Source organism: Salmo trutta, chromosome 7, assembly GCF_901001165.1.
Source record: "Salmo trutta chromosome 7, fSalTru1.1, whole genome shotgun sequence".
Lineage (NCBI taxonomy): Eukaryota > Metazoa > Chordata > Actinopteri > Salmoniformes > Salmonidae > Salmo > Salmo trutta.
This window is the reverse complement of record NC_042963.1, coordinates 7,171,894-7,194,906: the sequence shown is the minus strand read 5'-3', so window position 1 is coordinate 7,194,906 and position 23,013 is coordinate 7,171,894. Positions and strand designations below refer to the sequence as shown.

Genomic DNA, 23,013 nt, shown 5'->3' with positions numbered 1-23,013 from the left:
CTCCTTGATCCACCCACTCCATTTATTGCAATGCACAATTTCATTTTCTTTATTTAACTAGGCAGGTCAGTTAAGAACAAATTCGTATTTATAATGACGGCCTACCCCGGCCAAACCCTAACCACACTGGACCAATTGTGCACCACCCTATGGGACTCCCAATCACGGCCGGTTGTGATACAGCCTGGAATCGAACCATGGTCTGTGGTGACGCCTCTTAGACAGCTGAAGCCACTCGGGAGCCCACTGCGCTATATGAACTACATATTGGCTTATAGAGAATCTTTTTTTATATTTACTGAGGTAAAAGTGGGGTTGGGATTACTCAGTTGGGTCTGTAGAATCTATATATGGTGCTATTTCTAGTATTCCCAACTCCACTTTTACCTCGGCACATAGAGTATTTTTTTCTCTACAGCCCAATATTGGGAACATACAAGTCTGAACATTGTATTTTTCGATAGTGGTCCTAACATCCCTTTTTTTTGTTGCATATTTGCAATTGCTTCCATAAATTCCTTGTTGCATTTGCTTATAAGCACAACACAAATGGACATCGAATGTAGTATATTTTTTTGTGTTATTCACATTTCAATGTTTCATAATGTGGGCTTTTATTTTTTATGATTCGTCATTATCATGCAAAGTGACGTTTTCGTTTGTGCTGCTGGCAGAATACTAGTGGAATGCGGGTCTCTATTTTTCGGGAGCTGCCACAGCCATCGGGGTTTGAGCTGAGAAACTGGATCCTTCCTCGCTGAAACACTGCCCTACCTGTCGAATTTAAGGCAGGGATGTGTTTTTACCAGGAAAAGAAACTGCCTCAAAATATTTTGTATTTTACCTAGGCTACATATCACAATATAGGCTCACATCTGGATTCGTCACTGCACAGGCTGAATACGACATATCATGATGAAATTTGCCTAATGCTCGTCAGACTGTTTCCTCTCTCACTTTGATACATTCATTGTAGCTTAGAGTGGAAACTAATTTACATTCCGACAACGTGAGTACATAGAGGCAAACACATAGCCTACCGTTAGATGCATACGACAAATTAAATTAGAATATTTTTTGGGGGGGGGGAGACAGCACAAATAGGTGATGGCTTTCGAGGTTTAGAAGCTGGCGAAATCAGATTTACAAGGTAAGGCTTTCAAGAATACTGCTTGAATTACATTTTCATTAGACTATTCATTAGGATGCGTTGGTGTTGAATGAAAAGCCTAGATTTGTGAAAGAATGACAAGATATTGGGGATATAGTCTATTTATGTTTAATGCATCGGTTTGGTGGTCCACAATGTAGGATATGTCGTTTCTTTGTATCTTGATCTCAGCTCTCAGTTTTAAACAGGGGTGTTGTTCAATTTCTGAACTGCCCCTATCGATCTGCCAGTGTTGCTAAGATACAGCAGTGCCATGAAGGATGGAGGGCAAGTGCTCGGGTGAAGGGTTGCAGGGACACTGCAATTAACAGTAATAACCTATGATGCATGCATCTCAACTGGTTCCTGACTGGTAGGCAACGATGTTTTAGGTCAAGCGTGGAGGCTCCGGCTTGGTTACTTTGTTGCACCAGGAACTGAAAAAGTTTATGGGCACGGACATGTTAGGCCTACACGTTTGTATTGTCCATTTCAAATTCACTTCTTCATTTAGAATCAAGCATGCGAGCTCCAGGTTTCAATTTTTTATGTCATGTGCACAAGTACAGTGAAATGCCTTTTGCAAGCTCTAAACCCAACAATGCAGTAATCGATATCAATGTTGCACTAAAAAATAACATAAGGCAGAACAAAAACACACAAGAAATACAAATAATAGCATATTTACAATGTGCAGGGATACTGGAGTGATTTACATATGTATAGGGGTAAGATGACTATGCATCAGGATGTATGATAAACAGAGTAGCAGAAGCATAAATGAAGATTGTATGTGAGTGTGTGCGTGCATGTGTGTTGAGTCAGTATACATGTGTGTGCATGTTATGTGTGTGTTGGAGTGTGGTGAGGCCTGTCAGTGTGCATAGAGACGGTGCAATTTAAAAAAATCAAATACAGTTAGTCTAGTAGCTTGGGGATATAGATGTCCTGGATGGCAGGGAGCTCGGCCCCAGTGATGTCCTGGATGGCAGGGAGCTCGGTCCCAGTGATGTCCTGGATGGCAGGGAGCTCGGCCCCAGTGATGTCCTGGATGGCAGGGAGCTCGGTCCCAGTGATGTCCTGGATGGCAGGGAGCTCGGCCCCAGTGATGTCCTGGATGGCAGGGAGCTCGGCCCCAGTGATGTACTGGATGGCAGGGAGCTCGGTCCCAGTGATGTCCTGGATGGCAGGGAGCTCGGCCCCAGTGATGTCCTGGATGGCAGGGAGCTCGGTCCCAGTGATGTCCTGGATGGCAGGGAGCTCGGTCCCAGTGATGTCCTGGATGGCAGGGAGCTCGGCCCCAGTGATGTCCTGGGCTGTCCAAACCACGATCTGTAGCGCCATGCGATCGATGGCGGTGCTGTTGCCATACCAAGCAATTTTAATTTTTTTTAGTTTTTCATTTTAAGTCCTTAGTGATTTGGACCCAGAGGAACTTGAAGCTCTCGACCCGCTCCACTATAGCCCCGTCGATGTGGATGGGGGCGTTCTCTATTTAATGTTCTGCTATTTAATGTTTCAATGTGGTTGTTGTATCCATACCAGTTTTTATTATAGGCCAATAAGATGTTTTGTTATTAAGTTATTGACAGTTATGTGTAAGTTCCTATTTGTGGCCAATTTCAAAGTTGCAAAAGAACGTTGGTGTGGAGGCGACTCTTAAATTGTACCTTCTTAGATAAGTGATCATACTTACTGTAGAACTAATAGATTCATGTGTTGATATATGCACATGATAGCATGCTATATGGGTATTCATTACTATTTCTTGCCAATTGAAGATATGGGTTTTTCATGCTAGTAGTCGTACCACATGTCACAGTGGCAGCATAACTTGTTTTTAGAAATGTTAGCAAATTTATTGAAAATGAAATACATAAATATCTCCTTTACACACCCCTGAGTCAATACCTAGTAGATGCACCTTTGGCAGAAATGACAGCTGTGAGTCTTTCTGGGTAAGTCTCTAAGAGCTTCCACACCTGGATTGTGCAACATTTGCCCAATTATTATTTTAAAAATTCTTCAAGCTCAGTCAAATTGTTTGTTGATCATTGCTAGACAACCATTTTCAGGTTTTGCCACAGATTTCAGTCAAAACTGGAACTTGGAACATTCACTGTCTCTTCTTGGTATACAACTCTAGTATATTTGCTTACCATATTTTCCTACAGGCTGTCTTCATCTCCGACAACTGAGTTAGGAAGGACGGCTATATCTTTGTATTGACTGGGTGTATTGATATACCATCCAAAGTTTAATTTATAACTTCACCATTCTCAAAGGGATATTCAATGTCTGCTTTACCAATATGTGCCCTTTGTGAGGCATTGGAAAACCTCCCTGGTCTTTGTGGTTGAATCTGTGTTTGAAATTCACTGCTTGACTGAGGGACTTTACAGATAACTGTATGTGTGGGGTACAGAGATGAGGTAATAATTTAAAAAAACATGTTAAACACTATTATTGCACACAGAGTGAGTCCATGCAACTTATGAGACTTGTAGGCTTGCCATAACTAAGGGGGTTGAATACTTATTGACTGAAGACATTTTAGAATTTTTTTTTTAATAAGTTAGTAAAAATAACATCAGGTGGGCTTAAAGGGTACAGTAGCATAAAAAGCACACTCTTTATACAGAATGTAAATGGAATAAATACATTTTGTTCAATATTGTCAATACTAACTTTGCATAATATTGTAGTCTATATTGTATATTTATACCCCAAACCATTGGTTTCCATGAGTAGACTTTGCTATTCTGTCTTTTTCACCATAAATCACTGTTGTTACAATTAAGCCCAGTATGCTCACATTAAGCCTGGTTTGTATTGAAACACATGGGGATAGTGTGTTGATATCCCTAATATTCAATAAACCTGAGCTGTCACGTTCTGAATCCTCAAATTCCCTATCATAAAGGAGCCAAGGCGCAGCGTGCCGGTAATTCCACATCTTTATTTAGGGAAACCGAAACAATAAACAGGTACGCAGTAAGAATGTAATGCACTGTGCCGTACACACACAGAAATAACAATAACCCATATAGACATACAACACATAGAATGCCCACCCCATGTCACACCCTGACCTAACCAAACAGAGAAAAACGACTCTCTCAGGTCAGGGCGTGACAGTACACCCCCCCCCCCCAAAGGTGCAGACTCCCGGCCGCAAACCTGAACCTATAGGGGACGGTCCGGGTGGGCATCTACTCATGGTGGCGGCTCTGGTTCGGGACGTAGCCCCCACACCGCCCGCTGATCCCCCCGCTTCTGTGTCGCCGGAGGAACCAGACCGTGGATCAGCGCCGGAGGCTCTGAACTGCCGACCGCCGCTGACGACTCCGGGCTGCAGGCCGCCGCTGAAGACTCCAGGCTGCGGACCGTCACTGAAGAACCGGGGCTGTGGACCGTCGCTGGAGGCTCCGGGCTGAGGAGCGTCGCTGGAGGCTCCGGACTGGGGAGCGTCGCTGTAGGTTCCGGACAGGGGAGCGTCGCTGCAGGCTCCGTGCCATGGATCATCACTACTGGTTCCGCGCCATGGATCATCACTGGAGGCTTTGTGCCATGGAGCATCACTGGAGGCTCCGGGCCATGGATCATCACTGGAGGCTTCGTGCCATGGATCATCCCTACATGCTCCGGGCCATGGATCATCACTGGAGGCTTCGTGCCATGGATTATCACTGGAGGCGTCGGACCATTGATCATCACTGGAGGCTTCCGACGGGGAGCTGGAACTGGTCTCACCAGACTGGGGAGACGCACAGGAGACTGGGTGCGCAGAGCAGGCACAGGGTATACTGGGCCGTGGAGGCGCACTGGAGGTCTGGAGCTCAGGGCTGGCACACCCCGTCCTGGCTGGATGGTCACTGTAGCCCAGCAAGGGCGGAGCGCCGGCACAGGACGAACTGGGCTGTGCTGGTGAAAGGGGGGTACCGTGCGTAGAGCAGGCGCAGGATAACCTGGGCCGAAGAGACGCACTGGAGACCAGACGCGCTGAGCCGGCACACTTCTCCCTGGCTGACGGCCAACTCTAGCACGGCAACGGTGAGGAGCTTGCACCGAGCGCACCGGGCTGTGAGTGCGCACTGGCGACACAGTGCGCATCACCGCATAACACGGTGCTTGCTCGGTCACTCGCTCCCCACGGTAAGCACGGGGAGTTGGCTCAGGTCTCAACCCCGACCTCGCCAATCTCCCCGTGTACCCCCCCCCCCCCCCCAAAAAATTTTTTTGCCGCTGCCTCTCGGGTTTCTGTTGTTGATTCGCCCCGGTCCAGCTCGTCTTCCCAGTCAGCGCACGCTGCTTGGCTTTCTTGTGGTGGGTTATTCTGTCACGTTCTGAATCCTCAAATTCCCTGTCATAAAGGAGCCAAGGCGTAGCGTGCCGGTAATTCCACATCTTTATTTCGGGAAACCAAAACAATAAACAGGTACGCAGTAAGAACGTAACGCACTGTGCCATACAAACACAGAAATAACAATAACCCACAAACACAGGTGGGGAACAGGCTGCCTAAGTATGATTCCTAATCAGAGACAACGATAGACAGCTGCCTCTGATTAGGAACCATACTCGGCCCAACAAAAACAACATAGACATACAACACATAGAATGCCCACCCCATGTCACACCCTGACCTAACCAAACAGAGAAAAACGACTCTCTCAGGTCAGGGCGTGACATGAACATAAATGTTTTTTTCTTCAGATTTAAGTTGATTAAAATACCATGCATCTATCCATGGTGCCTTTACCAAGATGAATTCATTGTTGTCTCTTAATGTAGTGTTGTGTTGTCTCTTGTCGTAATGTGTGTTTTGTCCTATATTTGTATTTAATTTGTATTTTTAATCCCGTCCTTCAAGAGGCCTTTTGCCTTTTGGTAGGCTGTCATTGTAAATACAAATTTGTCGTTAATTGACTTGCCTAGTTAAATAAAAATAAATATATATAAAAATGAAGAACAATTAAAAGCCTCTTTACTCTCTCCAAGACGTTTGATGCAGAGAGAGAAGAATAAGATCAGCATGAAGGATATTAGGGATAAAAGACCTATAAGTAGTGGATAAAAATTGAAACAAATGAGGGACAAGAAGATGACTATTGGATGCAGTTAAGGCCGTGGCATTGTCATATTGTTGTCCCTAATTCCTCCAGGTGTTTCTATCTTTTGGTTCACCACATGTACCTTTGTCATACAACAGTAGAGTGGGAGATTAGAAACTGTCTTCAGACAGGCTTTAGGAAGACCAGTTGAACTAATTCATAAGAATACCAGTACAGCAAATATGAATCAGGTTTCAGATCATTTATTGAAAGTTGGGTGTGTTATGGTCTTTGTTGCATGGCTTCTTATCCACGGAGGACCATTGCGGGTTCAGGTTTGTGTTCTAACCAAGCAATAGCACACCTGATTCAACTAATTGAAGTCTATGATTAGTTGATTAGTTGAATCAGGTGTGTACTGGTTGGCAAGAACAAAACCCTGAGCACAGATTGATCTTGGCGGATACGATTGACACCCCCCTGTTATGAATGCTTCTTCCATGATGAATAGTAATGATCAATTGATTTTAATATGTTTAGGGGAGATGATTATAATTTAAGCTTACATAAGACATGTCTGTTTGTACATTTTTAACATTTGGAAATGAATTAAAATTGATTATTTAAGAGGTGGGCATATTTGGGCTTAAAGGGAACATTCACTACCCATTTAGCCCATTCTGGACTTTTCACGTTTGATCAAATATTTTTATCTCACAGGGAAAAAATGGTGTAAGCAAAGTCATAAAACTTCACATGAGAGATGAATATGTTTTATGAAAATGAGGTCTGTATACACTAGAAATGTCTAAATAGGTACACTTACCCTACCGGTAGCCCTAATTGCACATAGCCTTAATAGACATAGGTGTTGTAGCAGATGAAGTATAGCTTAGTGAATTGGATTTCCACTTAATACTCTAGGAATGTATGTATAGCCTAAACATTCCGTGAGGAGCTTTGAAATACAAATCCCTGTCGCAAAATTCTTCGAATGTCAGAGCCTAGGCTCACGGGAATCCGGCTCAATGGTCCAGATTGTGTCAATCATTGGCTATTTGCCATACCCTGTTTACTATATTTGGTATTGTCACTGTTTCATTTCAGTAGTTTTTTTACCCACTCAAATAATGTTTACATCAATTAACAGTTACGTTGTAATTAGCACACACACACATAATTAAAAAACATATTTGTTATTATAGTTTGGTCAGGACGTGGCAGGGGGTATTTGTTTTATATGGTTTTGAGTGTGTGTTTATGTAGAGGGGCGTTTGATTTATGTATTCCGGGGTTTTGGTCATTGTTCTATATTGTATCTTTCTATGTCTGTTCTAGGGTGTTTAATTCTATGTTTAGGTTTTGGAATTGGGGCCTTCAATTGGAGGCAGCTGTGTATCGTTGCCTCTGATTGAAGGTCCTATAATTAGGAGTATGTTTGTTTTGGGGATTGTGGGAGGTTGTTCTTAGCACTGCTGTATTTAGCCTGCAAGACTGTTAGCTTGTTTCTTGTTTTGTTTAATAAGTATTCACAAATAAAGTTAAGATGAGCACTCGACCCGCTGCGCCTTGGTCCATTCACTACGACGAGTGTGACAGAACCTCCCACCTCCAACGGACCAAGCAGCGGAGAAAGGAGCAGCAGATGGACTATAAGGAGTATTGGACTTGGGAAGACATCTTGGAGGGTAAAGGATCCTACACATGGGAGGATATCCAGGCTGGAAGGGATCGCCTCCCATGGAGACAGGTGGAAATAGCGAGGGAGGAACAGCGAAGGTGGAGTGAAGACCGGGATTATTATATGGGAACACGGCTGGCAAGGAAGCCGGAGAGGCAGCCCCCAAAAATTGTTTTGGGGGGGGGGCACACAGGTAGTTTGGCTAGGGCAGGCAGTAGACCTGAGCCAACTATCCGTGCTTATTATGGGGAACAGAGGATCAGAGGAGCACCGTACTATGCGGAAGTGCGCACGATCTCGCCTATGCGCACGAACAATCCGGTGAAAATGATTCCAGCCCCTTGCAAGTGCCATGCTCGAGTGAGCACTCAGGCCGTAGGGGTTGTATGCTCCAGACCGCCAGTAATGCTTCACGGCCCAGTGTATCCTGTTCCCGCTCCTCGCACTACCCCTGAGGTGCGCGTCTCCAATCTGGTACCGCCAGTACCAGCACCACGCACCAGGCTTCCATTGCATCAGCCCAGTCCAGTACGTCCTGTTCCCGCTCCTCGCACTAGCCTTGGGGTGCGTGTCTCCAGTCTGATACCTCCAGTACCAGCCCCACGCACCAGGCTTCCAGTGCGTCAGCCCAGTCCAGTACGTCCTGTTCCCGCTCCTCGCACTAGCCTTGAGGTGCGTGTCTCCAGTCTGATACCTCCAGTACCAGCCCCACGCACTAGGCTTCCAGTGCATCAGCCCAGTCCAGTACGTCCTGTTCCTGCTCCTCGCACTAGCCTTGGGGTGCGTGTCTCCAGTCTGATATCTCCATTACCAGCCCCACGCACCAGGCTTCCAGTGCGTCAGCCCAATCCCGAGCTTCCGACGACAGTGCCTCATCCAGAACTTCCGGCAACAGTGCCTCGTCCAGAACTTCCGGCAACAGTGCCTCGTCCAGAACTTCCGGCAACAGTGCCTCGTCCAGAGCTTCCGGCGACAGTGCCCTGTATAGAGACGGCCCACTGTCCGGAACCGAGTGAGACGGCCTACAGTCCGGAACCGAGTGAGAGGCCTACAGTCCGGAGCTCCCAGAGTCGCCCTAAAGTCCGGAGCTCCCAGAGTCACCCTACAGTCCGGAGCTCCCAGAATCGCCCTACAGTCCGGAGCTCCCAGAGTACAGTCCAGGGTCTACAGTGACATGCTTCAGGCCAAGGTATTCAGTAGGGGTGGACTGGTCAGGTGGGGGACTAAGGCCTGAGCCTGAGCCACCTCCACTGTAGGAGGTTTGGGGAGGGGTGGTGTAGCACGGGAGCTGTCCGTGACGGCAGGCACCCTCCCTTCCCTCCCTTTAGTTTAAGGGGTTTAATTTTGTAGATATTGTTTGTTAGGTGCATCCAGGGTCTGCACCTTTGGGGGGGGTACTGTCACGTCCTGACCAGTAAAGGGGTTATTTGTTATTATACACTGCTCAAAAAAATAAAGGGAACACTTAAACAACACAATGTAACTCCAAGTCAATCACACTTCTGTGAAATCAAACTGTCCACTTAGGAAGCAACACTGATTGACAATAAATTTCACATGCTGTTGTGAAAATGGAATAGACAACAGGTGGAAATTATAGGCAATTAGCAAGACACCCCCAATAAAGGAGTGGTTCTGCAGGTGGGGACCACAGACCACTTCTCAGTTCCTATGCTTCCTGGCTGATGTTTTGGTCACTTTTGAATGCTGGCGGTGCTTTCACTCTAGTGGTAGCATGAGACGGAGTCTACAACCCACACAAGTGGCTCAGGTAGTGCAGCTCATCCAGGATGGCACATCAATGCGAGCTGTGGCAAGAAGGTTTGCTGTGTCTGTCAGCGTAGTGTCCAGAGCATGGAGGCGCTACCAGGAGACAGGTCAGTACATCAGGAGATGTGGAGTAGGCCGTAGGAGGGCAACAACCCAGCAGCAGGACCACTACCTCCGCCTTTGTGCAAGGAGGAGCAGGAGAAGCACTGCCAGAGCCCTGCAAAATGACCTCCAGCAGGCCACAAATGTGCATGTGTCTGCTCAAACGGTCAGAAACAGACTCCATGAGGGTGGTATGAGGGCCCAACGTCCACAGGTGGGGGTTGTGCTTACAGCCCAACACCGTGCAGGACGTTTGGCATTTGCCAGAGAACACCAAGATTGGCAAATTCGCCACTGGTGCCCTGTGCTCTTCACAGATGAAAGCAGGTTCACACTGAGCACGTGACAGACGTGACAGAGTCTGGAGACACCGTGGAGAACGTTCTGCTGCCTGCAACATCCTCCAGCATGACCGGTTTGGCGGTGGGTCAGTCATGGTGTGGGGTGGCATTTCTTTGGGGGGCCGCACAGCCCTCCATGTGCTCGCCAGAGGTAGCCTGACTGCCATTAGGTACCGAGATGAGATCCTCAGACCCCTTGTGAGACCTGGTTCGGTTGGCCCTGGGTTCCTCCTAATGCAAGACAATGCTAGACCTCATGTGGCTGGAGTGTGTCAGCAGTTCCTGCAAGAGGAAGGCATTGATGCTATGGACTGGCCTGCCCGTTCCCCAGACCTGAATCCAATTGAGCACATCTGGGACATCATGTCTCGCTCAATCCACAAACGCCACGTTGCACCACAGACTGTCCAGGAGTTGGCGGATGCTTTAGTCCAGGTCTGGGAGGAGATCCCTCAGGAGACCATGCGCCACCTCATCAGGAGCATGCCCAGGCGTTGTAGGGAGGTCATACAGGCACGTGGAAGCCACACACACTACTGAGCCTCATTTTGACATGTTTTAAGGACATTACATTAAAGTTGGATCAGCCTGTAGTGTGGTTTTCCACTTTAATTTTGAGTGTGACTCCAAATGCAGACCTCCATGGGTTGATAAATTGGATTTCCATTGATTATGTTTCTGTGATTTTGTTGTCAGCACATTCAACTATGTAAAGAAAAAAGTATTTATTAAGATAATTTCTTTCATTCAGATCTAGGATGTGTTGTTTAAGTGTTCCCTTTATTTTTTTTAGCTGTATAGTTTGGTCAGGACGTGGCAGGGGGTATTTGTTTATATGGTTTTGAGTGTGTGTATATGTATTCAGGGGTTTCGGTCATTGTTCAATATTGTATCTTTCTATGTCTGTTCTAGGGTGTTTAATTCTATGTTTAGGTTTTGGAATTGGGGCCTTCAATTGGAGGCAGCTGTGTATCGTTGCCTCTGATTGAAGGTCCTATAATTAGGAGTATGTTTGTTTTGGGGATTGTGGGAGGTTGTTCTTAGCACTGCTGTATTTAGCATGCAAGACTGTTAGTTAGTTAGTTTCTTGTTTTGTTTAATAAGTATTAACAAATAAAGTTAAGATGAGCACTCGACCCGCTGCGCCTTGGTCCATTCACTACGACGAGCGTGACAGTAGCAGTAAGCTGTGTGTAGGAATGTGTTATTGAGATGTTGATTTTATCGAACATTCATTTTCTTCAGCCTAATTAATTATGTGACCGACAGAATTTAGGAGTCATTCAGCCTATGGTTTGTTGGAATAGATTAGATAAGAGACAAAATGAGTCAGTTCGAGCCTGTGCTCATTGACCCATATGGTGCTGAGGTCTCAGCTCAAATTCAATATCCGGTTCTGGGACTACACTGTCAGTGATACTGCCCAGGAACTATAGAGCATTCAGCTATCTTACCATAAAGGACTACTAACTGTGCAGCCATGTATAAACCTTTTTTGACAAGCACCAAAATGACAATCACACAATTTAAACCAATTAATCATACTGTAACTATTTACCGATGATTTATAAATGCAACATGTAAAGGGTTGGTTTCATGAGCTGAAATAAAAGATCCCAGAAATGTTCCATACGCACAAAAAGCTTATTTCTCTCAAATTTTATGCACAAATTTGTTTTCATCCCTGTTAGTGAGCATTTCTCATTTGCCAAGATAATCCATCCACATGACAGGGGTGGCATATCAAGAAGATGATTAAACAATATGATCATTACACAGGTGCACCTTGTGCTGGGGACAATAAAAGGCCACTCTAAAATGTGCACTCTTGTAACACAATGCCACAGATGCCTCAAGTTTTGAGGGAGTGTGCAATTGGCATGCAGACTGCAGGAATGTCCACCAGAGCTTTTGCCAGAGAATTTAATGTTAATTCTCTACCATAAGCCGTATCCAACATCGCTTTAGAGAATTTGGCAGTACGTTCAACCGGCCTCACAACCGCAGACCACGTGTATGGCGTCGTGTGGGCAAGCGGTTTGCTGATGTCAACATTGTGAACAGAGTGCTCCATGGTGGCGGTGGGGTTATGGTATAGGCAGGCATAAGTTACAGACAACAAACACAATTGCATTTTATCAATGGTAATTTGAATGCACAGTGATACTGTGACGAGATCCTGAGGCCCATTGTCGTGCCATTCATCCACCGCCATCACCTCATGTTTCAGCATGATAATGCACAGCCCCGTGTCGCAAGGATCTGTACATAATTCCTAGAAGCTGAAATTGTCCCAGTTCTTCCATGGCCTGCATACTCACCAGACATGTCACCCATTGAGCATGTTTGGGATGCTCTGGATCAAAGTGTACGACAGCGTGTTCCAGTTCCGGCCAATATCCAGCAACTTCGACCAGCCATTGAAGAGGAGTGGGACAACATTTCACAGGCCGCAGTCAACAGCCTGATCAACTCTATGTGAAGGAGATGTCGCGCTGCATGAGGCAAATGGTGGTCACACCAGATACTGACTGGTTTTCTGATCCACGCCCCTACCTTTTTTTAAGGCCTATCTGTATTCCCAGTCATGTGAAATCCATAGATTAGGGCTAAATTAATTTATTTCAATTGACTGATTTCCTTAAATGAACTGTAACTCAGTAAAATCTTTGAAATTGTTGCATGTTGTGTTTTTATATTTTTGTTCAGTATACATATTAACTAATATTTATCTCACTATAATAAACCCCTTTACGATCCCCTTAAAGTGTACCTTAATTAAAGTGTTACCCCACAGGGCAAAAACTGGTTGAATCAACATTTCCACGTCATGTGGAAACGTTGATTCATGTGATGATGATGAATGAACATGGAAAACTGAATTGCATTTTTCAAAAGTCATCAATGTAAGGGAATTTCATCTTTTTTTTGCCCAAATTTGAACCTAAATCAAATGACATGGTGAATTTTGGGGGGGATTTCACATTAGTTGACAACTCAAGCAAATGTAAATGAAAACTAGACGTCTGTGCCCAGTGGGACAGGATTTTCTGTTGCACCATTGAGGATTTTTTAAAACATTTTGTACAGGCATGTAGACGTATATAGTCCACTCTGAAGTATTTTCCAGTTGAGCTCAACAACATTCATCAATTCGATCTTTTACTAGGTTAATAATATGCTATCCAGGGAATTGAAAGTGCCAGCAGAAGTCCTATAGACACAGCTGTAACTAGGTTACTCACTTCTAAGGCCATACAGAGTGCTGTTAAAATGTGTCCAGTGAGAGTTCTAAGTAGGTTACTGTACGGAGCATCCTCCATTAGAACCTAAAATAGGTTATTCACACAATGATTCAATTGCGAAGTAACCTACTGTAACATCTTTGTGCACAAGGACCGCTGTCAGTGTGCCGTAAATAGGCAGGTTGTCATGCGGACTGATGTCCGATAGCGAGGTAGATGTCGGGCTCATTGAGACAACATGTGGTGCAAGGCAATCTGGGTTGCATAGCTATCTTTAACAACACATAGTTGGACTAGGACTTCCCTCTTTATTCCACTTTAGGAAACCCCTTTTTGAAGCAGAAAGTGGCATACTGTATTTATTTTATACCCATGCCCATCTTCTTTAAAAAAAAAAATGCTTCCAGTGTGTGTGTGTGTGTGTGTGTGTGTGTGTGTGTGTGTGTTTTCACGCTCAGCTACTGCCGTAACTGGCTCTGGATTCCTACCAGATGGGTTAGTCTCCTTGCAGAGACAGCCATCACATCAGCTTACAGAAAATGTGATGGCTTTGTGCAGTCAGGCTTTTGATCCTGTCAGTAACAAGTTTGTCCTCACCTGGGAAATTTGATGTGTGCTCAAGCCTGGCAGGAGTAGAGATGCTTCCTGAATCTAATATCCCATTTCTCCCACACACACACACCTTTTATTTACAGGGGGACTTCAGACCTTGATATCCTATCCACCCCATCTTGTAGCCTACCACTGTTTCCCTTTTCATTGGGTAATTGTACATTTTTAGTGTCTTGGGTTTTACAACATTTATGCATTTGCATATCCCTCCCGTTTTAGTGTAATCCAGTATATCTGAGCTGTTTTTCAGGTAGGCCATGCTCATAACATGCCCACTGTATCCTAAGTGGTAGTTAGTGAGCCAGCTTGGGGTTAACTGTGTCAGACCAGCCCAGACTAGCTGAGGCTGCGTTCCAGTACTCTGTCACCCCTGCTTTCCACTGGATGGATGGGCTCTGCGGCGGGCCCTGGCAACAGGCCCCAGACCTGGGAGTCTGTGAGAACCTTCAATGGTCACAAACTGGCAGGAAGAGAGGCAGAGGGAGAGAGCGATGAAGGAGCAACATTAGATTGCTGTATTGAGTAATGAAGATAGAAAGGAATTGAATATGGCAAAGGGACAGAATGTGACACAGTGAAATGATTGGGAAATGTGATATGGGGTGAGGATCGACAATGAGGAGGTTAAAGGGGACACTCGGGGTTGAGAGAGAGAGATAGAGAGAGAGATAGAGAGTTAGGAGGGATGATGTGGGAGGAGGAACAGGACAGCAAGGGAGGGAGGGGGACTTGACCTTTAAGAGCCCTCTGTGTGAAACCTCCATTTATTCTCTATTCATTCTCTATTCAGCTGTGCTTTTTTGCCACGCATTCGTTTCTGCAATTTTGTCAAGGACAGCTAAAAATAACACAACCCTAATTCAAAAACAATGAAATGCCAATGATCCTTAACAATGGAACGTCTGCCTTGCATTATTTCTCATTGAGCACCCGCAGTCACCATTGGTTGAATTTGATAAAATTATGATAATATGTGGAGACTCGGGAAATGAAGTAGGTAATTTTACATTGTTGGTATTTAATAAAGTGAGTCAGTACACTCTGGCTGTCTGGGGGTATCCATTGTCCTGCTAAGTGGCCTCTCCTCTGACGGTAGCCAGGCTGCGTTACAGTGTTATAGCCTTGAACAGAGCAGGGAGCTGAGCTGACTCACACACTCAGCAGTAGCTGGTCAGTCCTCAGAGAACAGACCTCCAAGCTAGGACTTATTGAGCAGTAAGCACTGTGGAGGGAAGAGGAGAGGACATCAGGGCTACAGAGAACATTTATGGAGTTTAAAAATCTTAAGTCTAAAGTCAGTTTTAAGTAGTATGAAATATAGCATATCCATGATAAAACAGGTAATTATGAAATATGCCTACTGTGCCATATTCCACAAATAAGAACTCATGTATACACAGACAAATGATATTACTTCTCACTAACTCACATACTGTCTCATCTACTTGGTATTATCTGAGCACTGTTACTGCTTCATACAGTTGAGCTGGTGGTTTGTGGTAGAGGACAGCAGTATTCTGACAGCAGATGGTCTCTGAATCAGCACTGAGGCTCCGTAACAATGCCACAATACTCCTCTGGAGCTCTCACTGTGACTATGTCTGTCACTGTGACTATGTCTGTCACTGTGACTATGTTTGTCACTGTGACTGTCTGTCACTGTGACTCTGTCTGTCACTGTGACTATGTCTGTCACTGTGACTATGTCTGTCACTGTGACTATGTCTGTCACTGTGACTCTGTCTGTCACTGTGACTATGTCTGTCACTGTGACTATGTCTGTCACTGTGACTATGTTTGTCACTGTGACTGTCTGTCACTGTGACTCTGTCTGTCACTGTGACTAGGTCTGTCACTGTGACTAGGTCTGTCACTGTGACTCTGTCTGTCACTGTGACTCTGTCTGTCACTGTGACTATGTCTGTCACTGTGACTATGTCTGTCACTGTGACTATGTCTGTCACTGTGACTATGTTTGTCACTGTGACTATGTCTGTCACTGTGACTATGTCTGTCACTGTGACTAGGTCTGTCACTGTGACTAGGTCTGTCACTGTGACTATGTCTGTCACTGTGACTATGTCTGTCACTGTGACTAGGTATGTCACTGACTAGGTATGTCACTGTGACTATGTCTGTCACTGTGACTATGTCTGTCACTGTGACTATGTTTGTCACTGTGACTAGGTATGTCACTGACTAGGTATGTCACTGTGACTATGTTTGTCACTGTGACTAGGTCTGTCACTGTGACTAGGTCTGTCACTGTGACTATGTTTGTCACTGTGACTAGGTCTGTCACTGTGACTAGGTCTGTCACTGTGACTATGTCTGTCACTGTGACTATGTTTGTCACTGTGACTAGGTCTGTCACTGTGACTATGTTTGTCACTGTGACTATGTCTGTCACTGTGACTATGTATGTCACTGACTAGGTATGTCACTGTGACTATGTCTGTCACTGTGACTATGTCTGTCACTGTGACTATGTCTGTCACTGTGACTATGTTTGTCACTGTGACTATGTCTGTCACTGTGACTAGGTTTGTCACTGTGACTCTGTCTGTCACTGTGACTCTGTCTGTCACTGTGACTATGTCTGTCACTGTGACTATGTTTGTCACTGTGACTATGTCTGTCACTGTGACTATGTTTGTCACTGTGACTATGTCTGTCACTGTGACTATGTTTGTCACTGTGACTATGTTTGTCACTGTGACTAGGTCTGTCACTGTGACTATGTCTGTCACTGTGACTATGTTTGTCACTGTGACTAGGTATGTCACTGACTAGGTATGTCACTGTGACTATGTCTGTCACTGTGACTATGTCTGTCACTGTGACTATGTTTGTCACTGTGACTAAATCAAATCAAATCAAATCAAATTTATTTATATAGCCCTTCGTACATCAGCTGAAATCTCAAAGTGCTGTACAGAAACCCAGCCTAAAACCCCAAACAGCAAGCAATGCATGTGAAAGAAGCACGGTGGCTGGGAAAAACTCCCTAGGAAAAACTCCTGAGAAAGGCCAAAAACCTAGGAAGAAACCTAGAGAGGAACCAGGCTATGAGGGGTGGCCAGTCCTCTTCTGGCTGTGCCGGGTGGATATTATAACAGAACATAGTCAAGATGTTAAAATGTTCGTAAATGACCAGCATGGTCAAATAATAATAATCATAGTAATTGTCGAGGGTGCAACAAGCACGTCCGGTGAACAGGTCAGGGTTCCGTAGCCGCAGGCAGAACAGTTGAAACTGGAGCAGCAGCATGGCCAGGTGGACTGGGGACAGCAAGGAGTCATCATGCCAGGTAGTCCTAGGGCTCAGGTCCTCCGAGAGAAAGAAAGAAAGAAAGAAAGAGAGAATTAGAGAGAGCATATTTACATTCACACAGGACACCGGATAAGACAAGAGAATACTCCAGATGTAACAGACTGACCCTAGCCCCCCGACACATAAACTACTGCAGCATAAATACTGGAGGCTGAGACAGGAGGGATCAGAAGACACTGTGGCCCCATCCGATGATACCCCCGGACAGGGCCAAACAGGCAGGATATAACCCCACCCACTTTGCCAAAGCACAGCCCCCCACACCACTAGAGGGATATCTACAACCACCAACTTACCGTCCGAAGACAAGGCCGAGTATAGCCCACAAAGATGTCCGCCACGGCACAACCCAAGGGGGGGCGCCAACCCAGACAGACTATTCTCCTGACTAGGTCTGTCACTGTGACTAGGTCTGTCACTGTGACTATGTTTGTCACTGTGACTATGTCTGTCACTGTGACTATGTCTGTCACTGTGACTATGTCTGTCACTGTGACTATGTCTGTCACTGTGACTATGTTTGTCACTGTGACTAGGTATGTCACTGACTAGGTATGTCACTGTGACTATGTCTGTCACTGTGACTATGTTTGTCACTGTGACTAGGTCTGTCACTGTGACTATGTTTGTCACTGTGACTAGGTCTGTCACTGTGACTAGGTCTGTCACTGTGACTGCACTGTAAACTCTCATTCCACAGAATAAGGCATCCATCATAAAGCTCTGTCTCCAGCAGCTCTGCCTGCACTTTCTTAAGGCTGCTACACAATGAGTCACGTCCTGATCTGTTTCACCTGTCCTTGTGATTGTCTCCACCCCCTCCAGGTGTCGCTGATTTTCCCCAGTGTATTTATCCCTGTGTTTCCTGTGACAGATTGTCTTGTATGTTTTTCCAAGTCAACCAGTGGTTTTCCCCATTCTCCTGCTTTTTGCTGTTCTCCTTTTTCTAGTCCTCCCGGTTTTGACCCTTGCCTGTTTCTGGAATCTGTACCCGCCTGCCTGACCATTCTGCCTGCCTTGACCACGAGCCTGTCTGCCACTCTGAACCTCCTGGACTCTGATCTGGTTTTGACCTTTTGCCTGTCTACGACCATTCTCTTGCCTACTCCTTTTAGATTAATAAACATTGTAAGACTCCTGTGTCTGCATCTGGGTCTCGCCTTGTGTCATGATACAACGTCTACTGTTGAAGTCTTTTTTTCATCACTTCTTTTTGCTACAATGCCATGGCAGCCAGCTGTGAGGCAATGTTTCCAGGGAAACAGAGGCACCTCACGCCTCCAGACCCCCACAACTCCATGTACAAAATCAGGACAGAGATGGAACAAAGAATCTTACTTTGTGTGTGTGTGTGTGTGTGTGCACCTCAGACGGCTGAGGGTGAGGTCACTCGCGGACTTGACATGCACCATGACCGCTGCATCATACATTAGCAGTGAGTGAGACCAGAGCCAAGCCTGTGGTTGTTGCTTGTGCTGTATGTTCCTGTCACAGGAAGACAGATATAACGTATCTCTCTACAGGTAGCAATCACTCAAGTCTCAATCTTCTCTCCTGAATCTCCCTCCAACTTCCACACTCCTTTCAATCTCTCTCCTTCTCTCTTTCTTGCTCTTTTTTTGATGTCCCTGTTCTCAGGGATCCGTAAGTAGACTCCACAGCTTTAAGGAACGAATGCAATGCTTGCTAGTGAATATGTCATCTAAAATATATATTTTTTCTAATTGAGAACAATGCAAGGCATTATTGGAGCTTTAGTGCTACGCCCACACATGAAATCACAGTGCCTATAATTGAGTCTGAAGCTGAGGCAGCAGTACCCAGCAGCAGCAGCAGCCTGCCATAGCCACCTGTTTAGTTCAGTGGAGCTAGGCTGTTCCACTGCCAGTGTGTACTTTACTGATCTCTTCTTCCTGAGTATTAGTGTGTGCTGTATGCTATTGTTTTTGGAAGCATTTTGGTAAGCCCAGGCTGGCCCACTTGTAAACATTGAAATGTTTGTGGCTCAACAGTCTTTTCTGTATGTTAGTCTTTCCTTGTCTTTCTGTAAATTTGATTCAGTGAGCGTTACACACATCTCTGCTGACCGCACAAAGAAGCAGTCCAGTCTATTATTTTGGTAGTCATGGAAACCTGAAGTCTCCTCTTTGGTGAAAGCCACAGTGCCATGTTAACAGAGAACAGAGTACAGACACTGATACACCCTTTACCAATAGCTCAAACATTGTAATTACAACAGGTGTTTCTGCACAACCATATATCTATGTAAGGGGGTAAATCCATTTGATATCAGTCACTATTTGACAGCATCCCTTTTGATTTAAACAAAACCTGCCATACATGTTTGCCCATGGAAGAAGTGGTCAGAAAGTTGACCCATTTGTCACACCCCACCATACCATGAGACATGCATGTCTTCATCACTGGAAAATATAAAAGGTTGAGTTTGATATCATTTAAACGCGTACAAACAGGGTTGTCAAGCTATTGTATCATATTTTTTTTTTACCTGAAACGTCAATTATCTAAAAATGCGTAGACTCTACTGAGATGTTTGTGTTGTGCCCGCCATCAGTTCAGACACAACGTACTCTGGAGTACAGAGTGGGTGTCAATTCAATCATAGAAATATAATTAATAGAATGGACCTATCCCTTCAGACCACTACAATTTAGTTGGTACACCATTAAAATTAAATTGACATTTTACTTGTAATTACTACCAAAAAGATGGCTGCCGGTCCACCCACCTTTGAACGTCAACTTAAACGGTCATGTCTATTTTATTATCTATATTTCTATGATTTCAATAGGTCTCCTATGGTCCTGTGTAGCTCAGTTGGTAGAGCATGGTGCTTGCAACTCCAGGGTTGTGGATTTGATTCCCACAGGGGACCAGTATGAAAATGTATACACTCACTACTGTAAGTCACTCTGGATAAGAGTGTCTGCTAAATGACTAAAATGTAAGGAAGTTGGGGGGGAAAATATTATATTCACCAAGTCAAATTAATGTATTGTGATAGAGGTTTCATGATGCTTGTATCTAAATCAAAGGAGATCATTTTGGGGTCTCTATAAGCTTGAATATGAGGTCCTAAACCTAGCATGAAAGTGCATCATTGTAGCTGTGTGGGCTAATATAGTCAAAATGTTTGCCTTGGGGTAAATTGAGCCAATGGCAAGTTGAGCAAATTTCAACAATAAATCATAATAATAAAGTACTAAGTGTTTGTTTGGTGTTAAGCTTGTGTTAAAGTATGCTTAAATTATTCAAAGACAAAAAAGTGATTGTGATTGTGTTGAATTGTGTTTGGGAAATAAAGATACACATGTAAAAACTAATGTTTAGATGAATTCTGATTATTTCCAAGGATACACAAAATCTTGAAATATATGTAGATATCTTTGCTAGAAAGAATACTATATTTCCCTTGATGGAGTGATGCTGAATGTAAAAAACGGCTCAATTTACCCCACTATGGAACATTTCGTTCAAATCAAAAAGGGTGTTGTTAAAAAGTGATTGAATTCAAATGGATTTGCCCAAGAGCTTACCTACACTGTTGCTCTCTGTGAGCGCCGCATTGTATTGTGGTTGCATAATTGCCAGCATATTATGGTCGAGTCACTGTGGAACATTATTTGGTGATTTACCTCTTTCTTTCTACATGTCATCTCTGGTCTTTGACAGCAGAGTGCCTCAGCCATACTGTAGAGACTGTCTCTTTTCATCTATAAGCTCCGGGCCCCAGAGAGGCCCAAAGATAGAAGCACATCCTCTGTTCTGTCCTCAGAGACAGGCCTGAGAATGAGAGGGAAATTAGGTGTTTGGGAGGAAAGAGGAAGTCAAAGAGCATAAGCAGTAGAGATGGAAAGCGGTTTTAGGCTGAAGCAGGGGAATATGGGAGATGGAGAATCTGCTTTGACGACAAATTCTAATTCTGTTTTGTGTGTTTGTATAAAGACCAAGGGAAAGAGTAAAGGCCGAGAGGGGCTCAGACGTGGCTTTCTTCACAGCAGACACAATACTTTGAACGACACAAAAGCTTTAAAATCAAATACTGTCATAAAGTCAAATACCAAGGTAAATGTCAGTATCTATATTCCTGGGAATCACCACAATGCCTGTGTGTTATAAATGCACTATTGATTCACACCCTCACTTCTTTTATCTCCTCTCTCCAGGGGTCTACTGCTTCCTGAACAACAGTGTGCTGGTGTCTCGGGGACAGGGATCTGGAAACAAGTAGATAGGGTGCAGGAGATATAGGAGCTACAGGGGCCACGGTGTCTATCTGCTCCTCAGTTCCCCTGTGAGGCTGTCTTTGTGTCAGGGATCGAGAGGTGGACACACACATACAGCCAAGGACTGGCTAACAGCAGGACTAACCCACTCTGAAGGGCACTGGAGGGCCACCGGGCAGAAGGTTGGCATCTGGCTGGCAGAGAGCGGGCACTGTGGTGAGCAGGCGACCGCAGCATCGAGATAACAGATTAGCCAGAACAGCAGGTCAGGGCATATTATCCTGACACAATCTGTACTTCCACCAACACTACACCGCAGAATTCAATTAAACCCTACTGCTCCTGCTACTGGCAGGCAGTGGCCCAGCCTCACACACATACACATATACACAAATTATCTCCACTGCTGGACAGCTACTGAGCCCCCCTCCCTTCCCTGCTGTCCTGTTTGACGATCAGCGCCAGATGGAGGGATGGGAGATTTTGATTGGTTTATCTTTTTTTTTCAATCCAGTCACTCATTGCCTCACGGTTCCTTGGAGATCATTCATTGGTAAGCTGTTTTAAGGTCATCATATCTACTTTTCTTAAGATTCTGGGTCAATCCCCTTTGTCATTATGGTCAGAATGCTTTGATTACTTTGGGGGTTTTACTGTATTCTGTTTTTACTCTGGCTGAAAACCACTGGAATTTAGACAGAGAACCTGGACCCAGAGCATTAGAAGGGCTGGTAGATGCTCAGTCTGCCAACACAGGGACACACACCACTCACAGCCTCAATGAGAACTAGACTACAGGGCACCAGACCCAATGTTTCAGAGGAGAACACAAGGTCCTGAGTAGCTCTGCTAGTCTCAGAATCTCTGAAGTGATTCTACTGACAGAAAAAAAGCTTGAGCGAGACAGGGGCAGAAGAGAGAGCGAGAGAAAGGGAGGCGGAGAGTGTTATTTGTTCAGGATGACGAGAGACTCGATGGAGCTTCTTTCATATCAGCCTCCCAGCAGTCTCTACCCTCTTTCACCTTCTTTCTCCCATCTAGCTTGCTAGAGCATATCTCTCAGAAGACTGCTTCAGCATTTCACAGAGGACTCCAAACGCAAGGGGCGGACTAACCACTTGGACGACTGAGATGACACTAATGACTCAGTACCTGACTTTTACCATGGATATCACTGTAGGTGGATATGACTGCTAACCAAGGTTAACACAGCGTGATAGGCTCTGACATGTTCTCAGACTAACAGTGTACAATTTGTGTTGAGTTCGTCAGTTTTTTATGTGCAGACACTCTGCTGGAGCTCCCATCCAGGACTTGAGCAGTGCTGTGTGTGGAAAGTCGGGGCTGGGTGGAAGGTGTGAAGAGCGGCAGCCACGTGTGCAGAGACAGAGAGTGAAGAGAGCAACACACAACTCTGGGAGAAACTGTTTAGTGTGAGACACTGAGAGACACACTGTGGTGCTGCGACTCTCTCTCT

The 23,013-nt window shown here is 45.1% G+C and overlaps 1 long non-coding RNA gene across 1 annotated transcript; it reads left to right on the top strand.

Moving 5' to 3' along the window:
* The first annotated feature begins 687 nt into the window (after positions 1-687).
* Positions 688-22,448, top strand: LOC115196835 (uncharacterized). Its single transcript, XR_003878919.1, has 2 exons — positions 688-1,150; positions 21,477-22,448. It is a non-coding gene; the product is annotated as an uncharacterized LOC115196835 (long non-coding RNA).
* The last annotated feature ends 565 nt before the right edge of the window (positions 22,449-23,013 follow it).